This window comes from Somniosus microcephalus, chromosome 5 (genome assembly GCF_052327205.1).
Source record: "Somniosus microcephalus isolate GS21.2 chromosome 5, FLI_Smic_1.0, whole genome shotgun sequence".
In the NCBI taxonomy this organism is placed as follows: Eukaryota; Metazoa; Chordata; class Chondrichthyes; order Squaliformes; family Somniosidae; genus Somniosus; species Somniosus microcephalus.
The window spans coordinates 302,039,361-302,056,435 of record NC_140991.1 but is presented as its reverse complement, the minus strand read 5'-3'; the positions used below and the strand labels follow the sequence as shown (position 1 = coordinate 302,056,435).

Sequence of the window (17,075 nt, the reverse complement as noted above, 5' to 3'; positions counted from 1 at the left end):
GACCAGAAACTTAACTGGACCAGACATATCAATACCGTAAGCAGTTCAGAGGCTGGGTATTCTGCAGTGAGTGTCTCACCTCCTGACTCCCCAAAGACGGTCCACCATCTACAAGGCAAAAGTAAGGAGTGTGATGGAATACGCTCCACTTGCCTGGATGAGTGCTACTCCATCAACACTCAAGAAGCTAGACACCATCCAGGACAAAGCAGCCCGCTTGATTGGCACCCCATCCACCACTTAAACATTCGCTCCCTCTACCACCGGTGTACCGTGGCTGCAGTTTGTACCATCTACAAGATGCACTGTAGCAACTCACCAAGGCTTCTTTGGCAGCACCTCCCAAACCCGCGACCTCTTCCACCTAGAAGGACAAGGGCAGCAGGCGCATGGGAACACCACCACCTCCAGGTTCTCCTCCAAGTCACATACCATCCTGACTTAGAAGTATATCGCCGATCCTTCATCGTCGCTGGGTCAAAATCCTGGAACTCCCTACCCAACAGCACTGTGGGAGTACCTTCACCATATGGACTGCAGTGGTTGAAGAAGGCGGCTCACCACCACCTTCTCAAGGACAATTAGAGAAAAAATTATTTGTTAGATAAGGAGACCAAAACTGCACACAATACTCCAGGTGTGGTCTCACCAGGGTCTATATAATTGCAGTAAGACGTCTTTACGCTTATACTCAAATCCTCTTGTAATAAAGGCCAACATATCATTTGCTTTCCTAATTGCTTGCTGTACCTGCATGTTAACTTTCAGTGATTTCGTGTACAAGGACACCCAGGTCCCTCTGAACACCAACATTTCTCAATCTCTAACCATTTAAAAAATACTGTGCTTTTCTATTTTTCCTACCAAAGTGGATAACTTCACATTTCTCCACATTATATTCCATTTGCCATGTTCTTGCCCATTCACTTAGCCTGTCTATATCCCCTTGAAGCCTCTTTGCATCTTCCTCACAACTTACATTCCCACCCAGCTTTGTATCATCAGCAAACTTGGATATATTACATTTGGTCCCCTCATCCAAATCATTGTTATAGATTGTAAGTAGCTGAGGCCCAAGCACTTATCCTTGTGGTTAGGGTTAGGGTTAGGGTTAGGTTTGTGGTATCCCACTAGTTACAGCCTGCCAACCTGAAAATGACCCGTTTATTCCTACTCTCTGTTTTCTGTCCATTAACCAATCCTCAATCCATCCTAGTATATTATCCCCATCCCATGCACTCTAATTTTGTTTAATAACCTCTTGTGTGGCACCTTATCGAATGACTTCTGAAAATCTAAATACACCACATCCACTGGTTCCCCCTTATCTATTCTGCTAGTTACAACCTCAAAAAACTCTAACAGATTCATCAAACACGATTTCCCTTTCATAAATCCGTGTTGACTCTGCCCAATCCTATTATTATTTTCTAAGTGCCCTGTTACCACGTCCTTAATAATAGATTCTAGCATTTTCCCTACTACTGATGTCAGGCTAACTGGTCTGTAGTTCCCCGTTTTCTCTCTCCCTCCTTTCTTAAATATTTCTTACATTTGCTACCTTCCAATCCCTGGGAACTATTCTAGAATCTATGGAATTTTGGAAGATGACAACCAATGCATCCACTATCTCTATAGCGCCTCTTTTGAAACCCTAGGATGTAGGCCATCAGGTCTAGGGGATTTATCGGCTTTCAGTCCAATTAATTTCTCCAGTGCTTGAAGTGTAGTCACTGTTGTAATGGAGGAAACGCAGCACCCAAGTTGCGCACAGCAAGCTCCCACAAAAAGCAATGTGATAATGGGCCAGAAATTAGGTTTGGGGGCTTGCCGCGTGTGCAAGCCCCCGATGTGCACTTACCCGGCGCGCTGACGTTTCAATCCTGGCCCGCATTGCATTTCCTGTCACTGGCCCGCTTCAGGTCCTGCCGCGCTGTGCGTGCGTGATCCAGCGGCGTACTTAGTGTCATGAGCCGGCTGGGATCACATGAGCACTGGGCAACCAATGGGAGGTTGCAAAAGTTCATTCATGAGTTTGATAGTAAGAACTGTCAAACTCATTGTGGTGATTATTCCTTGATTAGTAAAAGTATTGTGATTCGTTGTTTGTTAACTGCCTTGGGATATGTGTTGTAATCTCATTGGTAGTTGATGATCACATGATGTGTTGTGGCTACCTTAAATTCAGTCCTTTTCTAGCTTTAGTTGGGACTGGATGTGGAAAGATATGCTGCTGATTTTAAAGTTAATAAAGCCTAGCTTTGGAAGGCCAATCTATTCTTGATTTCAATTTATTAACTTTATGTTAGAATGGAGCGATATCTTCAACCAGAATGATTCAAGGCTGACCCCAATTCTGCTGGAGTGGATGATAAATGGAAACATTGGTATTGTACATTTAAAAACTTTTTGGGCGTGTTGGATCAAGAGGCTCTAAATAAGCTGAATATGCTGATCAACTACATTGACCCGGATGTATATAAATATATTTTGCACTGTAAAACTTATGAAGAGGCTATTTCTACATTGGAAAAGATTTTTGTTAAACCAAAGAATGAGGTATTTGCACGTCATCTTCTATCTGCCCGTAGGCAGCAGGTGGGAGAATCTTTGGATACTTATTTACAAGCACTTCGGTGCCTTAGTGTTGACTGTAATTATAAGGCTGTGACGGCTGAAGAATATAAGGACGAATCGGTACGGGATGCTTTTATTAATGGATTACTGTCTAGATCAATTCATCAGCGGTTGTTAGAAAATAAGACTCTGGATCTTAAAAGTGCTTTTGAGCAAGCTTCTACATTGGATGTGGCTCAGAGAAGTTCGGATTCTTATGCTCTTTTTAATCGGCCTGCGACTATGGTTTCGGCAGTTTCGGATGAAAAGGAATTATGTGGACTTAATGGGAGTGGTTTACTAGAATTTGAAACAGTTTCTACTTCGGCGGCCGTTGCCTCTAGGATTCAGAAGTGTTATTTTTGTGGGAATATCCGGCACCCTCGTCTGAAGTGTCCTGCTCGGGAGGCTGTGTGTAGTAAATGCGGCAAGAGAGGTCATTATGCACGTGTGTGCAAATCATCAGGTTCAATTACCTTCCCTTCTCCTGGTGTGGGAGGGTCTTCCTCCACTACCTCTTCTGTGACTATTCAGCCTTTAGATAGGGCGTTTATTGCATCAATTTCTGCTGCATTTGCTCATGGCCTAAACAAAGCTATAGTTACGGCTCAAGTTAATGGGTTGGAAGTGAAGGCCCTTATAGATACGGGCAGTACTGAGAGTTTTATAAGTCTTCAGTTTGCGAAGGAGAAGCATTTGAAAATTTCGCCTGTTACGTATCAGGTGTGTATGACTCAGACGACCCTTACTTCACAAATAGCTGGTTGTTGCTTTGTGAAAATGGTTCTTCTAGGTAATACGTATACTGATATACGCCTATCTGTTTTGCCTAATCTCTGTGCGGATATTTTGATTGGACATGATGTGCTTCAGTTACACGAGTCTCTTAGTCTTTCATTTGGAGGGACTAAGCCACCTTTATCTATTTGTGGATTAACCTCTTTATCTATTCCTCCATTATCACTTTTTTCCAATTTGATGTTGGATTGTAAGCCAATTGCTACCAAGTCAAGAAGATATAGTAGTCAGGATAGAGAATTTATTAATTCTGAAGTTCAACGTCTCTTATTGGAAGGAATCATTGAACCTAGTTGTTCACCTTGGCGAGCACAGGTAGTTGTCACGACTAATGAGAGACACAAGAAACGAATGGTGATAGACTATTCCCAAACTATTAATAGGTATACTCAATTAGACGCGTACCCTTTGCCTAAGATTGATGAGCTTATCAATAAAGTATCTCAGTATAAAGTTTTTAGCACTATTGATTTAAAGAGTGCTTATCATCAGATTCCTATTGTTAAGAAGGATCAACCATATACGGCCTTTGAGGCTGGTGGAAAGCTGTATCAGTTTTGCCGAATACCATTTGGTGTTACTAATGGTGTTGCTTGTTTTCAATGGGCAATGGATGCTTTTATAAGTGATAACTCCCTCTCTGACACCTTTTCATACTTAGATGACATCACAGTGTGTGGCAAATCAAGGGTGGAGCATGATTCTAATTTTAAAAGATTCCTTCAAGCTGCGGAAAAAGTTGGTTTAACTTTTAACAAAGAGAAATGTATCTTTTCGACTACTGAGGTAAATCTATTGGGGTATATTGTTTCGGGAAATAAGATTAAACTAGATCCAGAACGTCTGCGACCATTGATCGATTTACCTTGTCCTACTAATTCTAAGGCTTTGCAACGAGTTGTTGGACTGTTTTCTTATTATTCTAATTGGATTGCAAATTTTTCACGGAAGATCCGGCCTCTTATTCAGGTTACGACATATCCTCTATCATGGGAGGCCAGGACATGTTTTGAGAATTTTAAAAAGGATATTTTAGGAGCAGTTGTGCATTCCATTGATGAGCAGGTTCCCTTTGTGATTGAGACGGATGCTTCGGATTTTGCAATTGGGGCTACTTTGAACCAAAATGGAAGACCTGTGGCCTTTTTCTCACGTACTTTGAATAATAGTGAAAAAAGACATTCCTCAATAGAAAAAGAGGCATACGCAATAGTAGAAGCATTGCGTAAATGGAGACATTATTTATCGGGTCGACATTTCACGTTGGTAACTGATCAAAAATCTGTGTCCTTTATGTTTGATGTTAAACATTTTGGAAAGATTAAAAATGATAAAATAATGAGATGGAGGATTGAGTTGGCATGTTACCATTTTGACATAGTTTATCGTCCGGGGAAGGATAATGTTGCTGCTGATGCACTGTCGAGGGCTTATTGTTCTGTGATTCATGGAGATACGCTTATTAATCTTCACAATGCCTTATGTCATCCTGGGGTTACGAGGATGAAACACTTTGTACGCAGTAAGAACTTGCCTTTTTCAGTTGAAGACGTCAAGCGGATGACTTCATCATGTTCTATCTGTGCTCGGTGTAAACCGAATTTCTTTAAGCCTCAACAAGCTCATCTTATAAAGGCTACTTCTCCTTTTGAACGTTTGAGTGTCGATTTTAAGGGACCTCTTCCTTCAACTAATCAAAACCGATATATATTTACTGTTGTGGACGAGTTTTCAAGGTTCCCTTTTGCTTTTCCTTGTGCAGATGTATCAGCTGCTACAGTTATTAAATGTTTGACTCAACTTTTTGTCATCTTTGGGATGCCTGCGTATATCCATTCGGATCAGGGAAGTTCTTTTATGTCTTCCCAGTTGAAGGAATACCTTCAGAGTCGGGGAATTTCTACTAGTAGAACTACCCCGTATAATCCCCAGGGTAATGGACAGTGTGAACGATACAATGGGGTGATCTGGAAGGCAGTTATGTTGGCGTTGACATCCCGGAACCTTAAGAATACACAGTGGGAAATGGTGCTGCCTGATGCCCTGCATTCCATTAGATCATTGCTTTCAATGGCTACTAATGTGACCCCCCATGAAAGGCTCTTTAACTATCCGTGGAGATCTACTACGGGATATTCGGTACCTTCATGGCTTACTATGCAGGGACCTGTGTTGCTTCGACGCCATGTTAGATTGTCAAAATATGACCCCTTGGTGGAGGAGATGGAGCTGTTGGAGGCAAATTCCCAATATGCTCATATTCGATTCCAAGATGGGAAAGAAAGTACTGTTTCAATTAAAGACTTGGCTCCTTGTGGGGGCCAGCCCTCTTCTGAGGATATTAATAATGGTCATGATTCGGATAATGTGGATGCTGTTACAGATACTACGAATATTTCCAATCCGATTGCAGATAATCATACTTCTATTAGTCAGCCTTTGATAGATGTTTATGACCGTCCCAGTTCATCTTCTGATGGGATTTCTGATCCGGAAACCGTTGAGAATCGGGATATGGATAGCCTTCCTGTTGAAGATACTTCTGTGCCTTCTGGCGTGGGAGGGCAAGGAATTTCACCAAGGTTAAGAAGGTCGGCACGAACAAGATATCCGGTCGACCGATTGAAAATGGACTTTTAAATTGATAGTAATGTTTTAAAAATTGTTGAAATATTATAGTATATTGTTTTAGTTGAGAGATACTTAATACTTATGCGTAATGTTATTATTTGTTGTTGTTCATTTAGTATTGTGTTATGTAAATAGTTTTATTCTCGTGCATAGTTAGTTGTAAATAATTAATTGTAAATTGTAAAAGTTATTAGGTTGGAGTATATTTTAAAAGGAGGGGTGAATGTGGTGATTATTCCTTGATTAGTAAAAGTATTGTGATTCGTTGTTTGTTAACTGCCTTGGGATATGTGTTGTAATCTCATTGGTAGTTGATGATCACATGATGTGTTGTGGCTACCTTAAATTCAGTCCTTTTCTAGCTTTAGTTGGGACTGGATGCGGAAAGATATGCTGCTGATTTTAAAGTTAATAAAGCCTAGCTTTGGAAGGCCAATCTATTCTTTATTTCACTCATGAAAACTCCTGGCCCCAAAACACTACTTAAACTTAAAAGAAAATTTTAAAAAACATCGCACTACTTAAATAAACTATAAATAACTGTAAAAAACTATTTTAAACAATAATTTTAAATTTTGAAAAAAATTATTATATAAAAAATCGGGGCTAAAAATAGACTTACCTTACTGTAAAGTTTTCAAAAATAAAGAACCTGTGGAAAGTTTTTCTAATTTTACTTAATAGACCACTTACCTGTTAAAAGTAAGTACTTACAGCTGCTTTTTTCACGCGTAAAAACCGAAGTCTTTTCCCCACGGGCAACTCTTCAAAAAAAAAGGAAGTTCAGCGCGCACGTGCTACCTGAAACCTCGCACGCGTTCCGCCTCTTAACCCCTTGGGTCAGAGGAGAGGAAATGCCGGTTTTCCCCGCATGCGCTGTGCATGCTGAAAACCGGCAATTCCTCCGGGCCTACGCGTGAGTACCCTGTCCGTACTCACGCGTTGGGACAGGAATTACTGGCCCATTCTGTTTTAGTGATGCTGATTGAGGGATAAATATTGGCCAGGACGCCAGGGATAACTCCTCTGCTCTTCTTCGAAATACTTTCATGGGATATTTTACATCCACCTGAGAGAGCAGACAGGGCCTCGGTTTAATGTCTCATACGAAAGAAGAGCTGAGACACTGGACTGATGAAGTATCGAAGCATCATGACAGCACCCCGCATATTGTAAAGATGCTGTATTAGTCATTATAAATGAGAAGCACATTTGTGGTTGAAAAATTGCCCTGCAAAGACAAAATTGCCAACATAAGCCCTCTTCCAACCCAGGCATTTTGGGGCTTAGTGTTTCGATTGTCAAAGGATCGATACACGAGGACAGATTGGAGAAACTTGGGGGTAGAATTTCTGTGGGGGTTCTCCTGATCTCCGTTACTGGACAGACGATCAGCGTGACCTGCAGAGAGATCGAGAGACAGCTGTTTACACCATGGCAGGAATTTTGCCGGCGCTCAGGGGTCGGGTTTGGGGGTGGGACATCCGGCAAAATCGCAAAGATTGACAGTGGGTCGAAAACCCGCTGTCAACCCGCCTCCAAACAATCTTCCCAGGTGTCGGGTCCCCGATTTGCACATGGACCCGACACGTAGCAGCGGGAAGAGGATTATAGGCACTTACTTGTTTGATAACAGGCAGTTAAGAGGCTTTTTGCAATTTTGCCAGGTCTACTGCGGTCTTCCCAACGTCCAGACACCACGCCAGGTAAGTGTGGCGTGCTGTGGGTCTACTGTAATGTTTCTGCATTGATGACACCTGCAGAAGTGGTGTGAAGGATCCAATGGTACATTGGTGAGTTTCAGAGGTAAGAAAATGTTGGGGAAATCATTTTTAATGTATTTAGACTTTTCTGTAGGTAACAATTTGGAATTTTTTGTGTAGTCTCACCTCATTGTGAGAACCTCTCTCACCAGTGATAGATTGCTTCTGTAACCTCACCTGCAGCTGCCATCTGTTCTAGCCTAAGGAAGGAGTCACTGGAGAGCCCGGGTGCAAGAGCTCACCTGTGAACAGTGATTGTCAGCGTTTGCAGCACCTCAATGCTGTCAAACACTGAGGAATCAGCTGTAAAAAAAAATTGTGCGTGGCTCCTTTAAGAAAACCGGCAGATGACACATCATCAACTGGCGTCATCTGACACCAGCTTTATCTTAATTGGCCGGCAAGCCCACAATTGACGCAAAATTGCGACTGTGCGTCAGACGTCTTTGGGGGTGGGATTGGAACCCGAAGGCAGCTGTCCCGCCCCCAAGCCGCATCGAGAGGAAAAATCATGGCCCATATCTCTGAGGTCCCTTGACTCTTTTGTGAGAATCTTACAGTGAGAACCCTTTTGAAATTCTACCCTTGGGCTTTGCAACTTCTCGCAGATGCATTGATAGTGGGATACAAAATTGTACAGAAATGTAAAATTGGGGCACTATTTCAAAGTATGGGATCATCATGTTAGTTGTACCTTGTGATAGTGTGTTATTTTAAAATTATGCTGTCTGGCATTTTTGTCAAATATTTACTGACAGTGGTCACTGCTGTTTCCTCGGAATGTTTTACAGATGTGTTTCCAAATAAATGCTCACAATGTTTTGGTATATTGAAGATTTATTTTGCAGCCTGCCGAGATATAAGTACAGTGCCGTGATCCTGTGCAGGACACAAGTAGAAGCCCCACGGAATTTCAGCCCATTATTTTTATAACCGAGTCAATTGTAGGAACATACAACAATCTGAATAGAACTGGAGGACTGCAATGACACATTGCTGCCCAGTTCCAAAATAATCGAGACCAGTACGGATAACGGGGGTATTTTTATAACAACCTCACTCGCCGATGGGGCGAATCAGAAATCCGGTCATGGGCTGTGTTTGGTTTTCCAACTATTCATTTCCAATGATCAGACAATCATGGGCAGTGATTTCTGATTTACGCACTCAGCAGGTGAGCAGCTGACCCACAAAATTACCCCCAAACTATTTTGGATGCTTTGCAGTGACACTGAAATCGGAGGAGGCCAGATTAATATATTACAAGGTAAATGTGCCGTTTTAGTCCCATACTCGTCTAACCATCCAGAAAAACCTGCAGTTTCTCCCTCGTTGTCTCTAAGTCACCTCAAAGCTTTTGATTCCACGACGCTATCAATCCAAGGGGGTGAAACTCGTCTCGCTGAGTTGGGCAATAGCCAATCAGCAGCCGGTTTGCAACCTGCTCATTTTGTTTTTCCATTGAAGTCAATGGAAAAGTAAATCGGGCGGCGTGTAAACCGAGCTGCTGATTCACCACTGGAGACAAATTCCACCTTCAAGTGTTAGTTGTTCATTGTCTTAAGAACTTCCTGTTTTCAGTCCTAAATTTACCTATCACTAGTTTGAGCCTGTACGCCCTTCTCCAATCTTTCATGGCACAGTGTTCCAGATATATGTTCTAATAATATTTGCTATCTTGCAAACCTCTTTAAGATCTGTTCTCAATCCCCTCCATGTGAACATAAGAATTATGAGCTGGAGTCGGCCATGTGGCCCCTCGAGCCTGCTCCGCCATTCAATAAGATCATGGCTGATCTTCGACCTCAACTCCATTTTCCTTCCCAATCCCCATATCCCTTGATTCCCCTAGAGTCCAAAAATCTATCAATCTCAGCCTTGAAGATACTCAACGACTCAGCATTCACAGCCCTCTGAGGTAGAGAATTCCAAAGATCCACAACCCTCTGAGTGAAGAAATTTCTCCTCATCTCTGTCCTAAATGGCCGACCCCTTACCCTGAGACTATGCCCCCTAGTTCTAGACTCTCCAGCCAAGGAAAACAGCCTCTCAGCATCTTCCTGGTCAAGCCCTCTCAGAATTCAATGAGACCACCTCTCATTTTTCTAAACTAGGAAGTGTATAGGCCCATTCTACTCAATCTCTCCTCACAGGACAACCCTTTTTTCTCCGGAATCAATCTAGTTACCCTTTGTTGCACCACCTCTAAGGCAAGTATATCCTTCCTTCGTTATGGAAACCAAAACTGTGCACAGTACCCCAGTTGTGGTCTCAACAAAGCCCTGTACAATTGCAGCAAAACTTCCATACTCTTGTACTCCAATCCCTTGCAATAAAGGCCAACATAGCATTTGCCTTCCTAATTGTTTGCTGTACCTGCATGTCAACTTTCTGTGTTTCATGTACAGGGATGCCTATGTTCTTCGGGGGGGCATCTTTTAACTGGTTTATGGTAATTTACCTGGCCAGCAGCCTTTGCCTCTGAGCTCTGACCAATTCCAACCTTTTACCTGGTTTACGGTAATTCACCTGGTCAGCAGCCTTTTGCTGCTGCACTCTAAACCAATTTACAAACAGCGGTAGCGAATCGCTACCCCTCCTTCAGTTCTGAGTGGAGGAACTTATAACTAATGATATTAAAATGGACAAGTGGTCTGGATGAGAGAAAAATCAAGTTTTATTACCTAAATAAACTACAATCAAAAGAATAAACTATACCACACAAACACAGTAATTGCAGTAAAAGTGTATAACAAGGGGGTACAGATGGCAAAAACGAGGGATACAATGGCTACAATGTTATTTAAACAATCTTAGCAATTCCCTTAAATCACCGCCCCAAACTCCTGCTAGGTTGCCTTGTTGAGGAGTCAGAACACCCTGCTCACCTGTGGTCCAGCGAAGCAAAAAGAGAGTGATAGCTTCTCAGCAGCTATCTTATATACCTGGTGAGGTCCTGCCATTCTGCCCTGCAAGGGCTGTGTGCAAAATTCCCCGCCCAAAGAGTCCAATACACAAGAGAAAGCTGTGATTGGCTAACTCAGAGTGGTTGGACTGGGTTAATGTGTCTTCCGGAGCGCCCTGGGCTGAAACAAAAGGGAAATACAACTGCTCTATTGTCCAGAATGCTAGGTGATTTAAACCCATTCAGTTCTTAAACGGTTCCCATTCAAGATCCAAAAGTCTCTTCTGCAGTTTAGATGTATCCACTCGATATACAAACAAATGCTAATAGCATTCAATTGCTTTGTAAACAAAGCATTGTCCTGTGGTACAGGCATCGATTGTCCTGCTGCAGGGGGGGTGGGGACACCCCCTTGATTGGCAGCTCCATTGAACCTTACTTCCAGACACAGAAAGCTGCTTTCCAAGTCCTTTGTCTTCGGCCATGTGGTGACAGCCATTTTTATCCCTGGAAATTTAAAAGCACAACGCCCAGGGATTCTTTAATCAAAAAAATGTATCTTCAGAACTGTAAATTATTGCGAATTCTTACACCTAAATCTCTCTGAACACCAACATTTAATAGTTTCTCACCATTTAAAAAATATTCTGCTTTTCTATTCTTCCTACCAAAGTGAATAACCTCACATTTCCCCACATTATCTCTTCTTCTTAGGCAGTCCCTCGGAACCGAGGATGACTTGCTTCCACATTAAAAATGAGTTTGCAGGTGGCTGATTAGTCCAATGCGGGACCTACAGTCTCTGTCACAGGTGGGGCAGACGGTGGTTGAAGGGGCGGGTGGGTGGGGTGCTTGGGTTGACGTGTGCTCCTTCCGCTGTTTGCGCTTGGCTTCCGCTTGCTCCCGGCGAAGAGACTCGAGGTGTTCGGTGCCTTCCCGGATGCTTCTCCTCCACTTTGTGCGGTCTTGGGCCAGGGATTCCCAGGTGTTGGTGGGGATGTTACACTTTTGCAAGGAGGCTTTGAGGGTGTCCTTGAAGCATTTCCTCTGTCCACCTGGGGCTCTCTTGCCGTGCTGGAGCTCCGAGAAGAGCACTTGTTTCGGGAGTCTCGTATTGGGCATGCGGACAATGTGACCCGTCCATCGGAGCTGATCAAGCGTGGTCAAAGCTTTGATGCTGGGGATGTTGGCCTGAGCGAGAACATTGACGTTGGTGCGCCTATCCTGCCAATGGATTTGCAGGATCTTGTGGAGGCAGCATTGGTGGTACCTCTCCAGTGCTTTGAGGTGCCTGCTGTACATGGTCCATGTCTCTGAGGCATACAGCAGGGCGGGTATCACTGCTGCTCTGTAGACCATGAGCTTGGTGCCAGCACTCTCTTCCTCAGGCGACCGAAGGCTGCACTGGCACACTGAAGGCAGTGTTGGACTTCGTCATCGACGTCTGCCCTTGTTGACATTATACTCCATCTGCCACTTTATTGCCCACTCACTTAACTGGTCTATATCCCTTTGCAGGCTCTTTGTGTCCTCCTCACAGCTTACTTTCCCACCTAGCTTTGTATCGTCAGCATACTTGGATGCACTACACTCGGTCCCTTCATCTAAATTATTAATAAGATTATAAATAGCCGAGGCCCCAGCACTGAGCCTTACAGCACCCCACTAATTACAGTCTGCCAACCTGAAAAAGACCCGTTTACTCCTACTCTCTGTTTTCTGTCCGTTAACCAATCCTCTATGCATACTAATATATTACCCTCAACACCAGGAGCCCTTATCTTGTGCAACATGTAGCACCTTATTGCATGCTTTTTGAGGCTGATAAGCTCAAGTTGCTCCAGTATTTCTTCAGATGTCAACCCTTTGACATTAAGGACACTATGTTATAGCCAATTCCATAACCAGCACTCTCATCTCTGAGTCAGAAGGCCGTGGGTTCAAGCCCCACTCCAGAGACCTGATCACATAATCTAGACTGATGCTTCAGTGTTGTACTGAGGGGGGCTGCACTATTAGAGATATTGGCCCGTAATTTGATGTCAGCAGTGAAGTAAAGGCGTTCGCCACTGGAAAACATCTCGCGATCTCTGTGGCGAGAAGTTTGGCTTTTCCAACGTTGTAGGGGGTGGCGTGCGCCCAGTCAGCTTCACCTCTGACTGTCTCTGAGCGGTTCAAATCGCTCCCACACCCTTGGGTTCTAGACACCGGACTTAGGTACAGGCGGCGATACAGAAAATCGAGTAGACAAGTGGTTTGGTGCAAGAAAACCAAAATTTTATTAAAAGCAGAATAAAACACAATCTTACTGAGAATTACTGATATAGTTACAGGCATAAACAATTACACTTATATGGGAATGGGGAACACACGGCACATCGAGGGAAACAAATACATTAAAAATCCCCTTATCCTTATCCCACCCCCTAATACCTAACTAGATTAAGCTATGAGGGGCCAGGGATTCATGCTCACCAATTCGAAACCTGTTGCTTTAACTGGGTTGGTTTTGAGGTTCACTCTTTCTGTCCTTTGGGGTATCTCATCGCCACGTGGTCACAGGGCGCGGCGATGGAGTTGTTGATGCGAATCACCCTCCTTTTCCTCAGCTAACGTTGTCGTCGAGTCGCGATGGGTCTTCTTCTTCATCCTCGGGCAGTCGTCGACGGTATTGCTGTGGTTGGGGATCGGTTGGAGGTCTTTACCGTTTAAAGATTTTCCTATCCAAGCTTCGAACACAAGCTTATTCTTAAACTGAGCTATTATTGTCCATGTAACAAACGCCAGCTCATAACTAGGCCGTTTGTCTTGATTTTGCTACCCATCCTTCGAACGCCAGCTTATTCTTAAACTGGGCTATGATTCTGGGGTTTTACTGTCCATGCATGTAATGCCAACTTATTCTTCAAACGCCAGCTTATAACTAGGCGTTTGTCCCCCAACACGTCTTTCCGCTGCTCCTCTCTGCCCTTAACGGTTTACCGTATTCTTCGTCTCATCTCATCTCGTCTGCCCGTTTGTGGCCTGTGTGTCCTGTGTGCTTTTGAATCGGGTTCCGTTCTCCTCCCGTGTTTGGCCCTCGGTGTAATGGGTGTCCTTGGTGATTGGGGCTCTCACACGGGGAAAAGGTAAACCTGAAATAAAGATGAACAAACTTTAAAAAAAATTAAGTTTCTTAAAAATTGCAATTTTTATTAAAATGGATAAATTTGACACTTCACAAAATTAAAATTAGTTTTTCAGGGCAGTAGCATTTGTTTAGTAGTTAATACGCTGTTAAAAGAACTACATGCATGCTAAATAGTGGAAGCAGCATGCTACAGATCGAGCTAAGTGATCCCACAGCCAATGGATCTGATCAAAGCTCTGCAGTCCTGCCACATCCAGTCATGAATGATGGTGGACAATTAAACAACTAACAGGAGGCGGCAGCTCCATGAACATCCCCATCCTCAATGATAGCAGAGCCCAGCACGTGAGTGCAAAAGACAAGGCTGAAGCATTTGCAAACATCTTCAGCCAGAAGTGTCACATGGATGATCCATCTCAGCCTCTTCCAGAGGTCCCCACCATCACAGAAGCCAGTCTTCAGCCAATTCAATTCACTCCACGTAATATCAAGAAATGGCTGAGCACACTGGATACAGCACAGTGTTCAGTTCCATTCGCAACTCCTCAGATAATGAAGCAGTCTATGCCCGCATGCAGCAAGACCTGGATGACATTCAGGCTTGGGCTGATAAGTGGCAAGTAACATTTACGCCACACAAGTGCCAGGCAATGAGGATCTCCAATAAGAGAGTGCCTAAATCCCAAACTTTCATCAGTTTCACTGATATCACTGATTACACTGATTGCTGGCTGTGGGAGTTGGGGAGGGGGTGTGCAGTGGGGGTGGGCCCAGCGCAGCCAGTGTTGGAGCAGAGACTGACTGACCACAACTTCAGGATTTCCGCGTTAGGCTGCACATGCGCTAACTCCTGAAGTTGCGGCCAGTTTCAAAGGGGCAATAACAGCAAACGCTGTTCGTCCACTGTTATTACCCACCACAAATTCCAGGCCATTGTCTTTCAGATAGGATATGAAACCAAGGCCCTATTTGCCCTCTCAGGTGGATTTTAAGGTCCAATGGCACTATTCGAAGAAGAGCGGGGGAACATTTATTCCTCAGCTAAAACAGATTAACCAATCATTTATCTCATTGCTGCTTGTGGGATTTTGCAATACGCAAATTGTCTGCTGCGTTTCCCAACATATACAGTGACTAAACTTCAAAAATACCTCAATAACTGTGAACCATTTGGGACGTTCTGCGGTCATGAAAGGTGCTATCTGATGTAATAAAACTCAATACGCACTTGGATTGAGCTTAAAGCAAGGCTTTAATCAACTTGTTTCAGAATTTGGAAGTCTAGTTGTATTTCACTAGTTCCTTGTCTTACAAAATGTCCCTGATAAGCTGGGGCCCACACCCGAGTATTTATACTCCTTGGACGGCGCCACCAGCTGGCCATCCAGCGTTATTTCATAAGTAGTTTCTTGATGATGAGATTTATAACACTATCTACATGCAACTTCTTTCTTTCCATGTACTGCCTGTGAGTGCAATCCTTGACTGGGCCATCAGGATCGTGAAATCAGCCTTATTATTCCATCAGGTTACAAAAATATACATTGAATATGTCAAAACATGGTTAGCATTTATGTGAGAACACATCTGTAAAATAAATTGAAGATACATATTACTGGCCGTATATGTTGTCAAGAGATAGCTGGAATGATGCCAGACGGCATCATTTCAATGTGACACATCACAAGATGTACACTCGATACAGGTTGCATGTTGGTGAAACAGCACAGCATATAATTAGCTAGTAGACAAGCAGCCTAATGAAGCTTCTTCACACACACACTCCATAATTAATACTGGACAAAGTACGTGAAATAGCTAGGGCTAACTTCACAGTGCCACTGAATAGAGATAACACCACAGAAATAGACGATAGCAAATCAGTGTTACACAACCCCGGAGGGGTGTATCGGGCTACTGATTCACTGTCGCCCATTCTGCATTCATGCCTAAGACCAATTTCACCCCCAAAGTGTCCTGAATCGTGCATGGAATCATACAATCATACAGCACAGAAGGAGGCCATTCAGCCCATCGTGCCTGTGCCAGCGCTTTGACAGAGCTATTCAATTAGACCCACTCCCCTGCTCTTTCTCCATAGATCTGTAAGTGTTTCCTTTTTAAGTATACTCACTCGGGAAGGAACAGTTAATGAGTTAGAGCTTTCACTGGATGAAGCACTGAGCACTAATGAGATTTAATAGAGGCTTTTAAAATTATGATTAAATGAATAGGGAAATACTTCTCCGTCAATGACAAGGGATCATCAATTTAAAATTGTATTTAACAGAGTGAGGAGAGAGTTTAGGAGAAGTTTCTTTACTCAGAGGGTTGTTTTGCCATAGGGACTATTTGAGGAAACGATTGTTGTGTGGCGGTACCACCGGTTGTCCCTTACATTGAGATACATAATTCCCTTTAACTTACCTTACTGTATGTGTCTGTTACTATACTCAGGCTTCTCTCCTGTACTCTGACGTCATGATGTCAGAGCTCGGAACCTTCCAACAGTAGAGCTTGGAACCTGCTGGCAGTTGAGCTCGGAACCTGCTGGCAGTTGAGCTGGGAAACTTCTAGTCAGTCCTCGTGGCGTCCCTGCTGGGGAAAGACCTACACCACGGTGCTCCTACAGTCAGCCATCTTACCTGCTACCTTACCTGTTGTATTTAACCTGTTCCTGTAAATAAACAACTTATTTATAGTTCATTGAAGTCGAACTCGATTATTTAGTGGTGATGCACACAAATCGCTACAGTTGCATCTTTTCAGGAATAATTGGTCAAACATTTGAAGCAGAGGAAGAAACAGGGCTATGGGGAGAGAACGGAGCAGTGGGACTAGTTTGGGATTGATACAGGGCTGTGGGGAAAGAGTGGGGCATTGGGATTGGTTTGGGATTGATACAGGGCTATGGGGAGAGAGTGGGACATTGGGATTGGTTTGGGATTGATACAGGGCTATGGGGAGAGAGTGGGACATTGGGATTGGTTTGGGGATTGAGACAGGGCTATGGGGAGAGAGTGGGACATTGGGATTGGTTTGGGGATTGAGACAGGGCTATGGGGAGAGAGCGAGGCAGTGGGATTAGTTTGGGATTGATACAGGGCTATGGGGAGAGAGTGGGGAAGTGGGATTAGTTTGGAATTGATACAGGGCTATAGGAAGAGAGTGGGGCAATAGGACTTTTGGTTGAGTCATTAAACCGAGGCCCTGTCTGCTCTCTCAGGTGGAT

The 17,075-nt window shown here is 43.6% G+C and overlaps 1 long non-coding RNA gene across 1 annotated transcript in view; it reads left to right on the top strand.

Annotated features, from left to right (window-relative positions):
- Window positions 1–16,547, top strand: part of LOC147117865 (uncharacterized) — a 93,517-nt gene extending 76,970 nt beyond the window's left edge. The window contains exon 2 of the long non-coding RNA XR_015078310.1: window positions 16,301–16,547. This is a non-coding gene — a long non-coding RNA (uncharacterized LOC147117865). The remainder of the gene's footprint in view (window positions 1–16,300) is intronic.
- The last annotated feature ends 528 nt before the right edge of the window (window positions 16,548–17,075 follow it).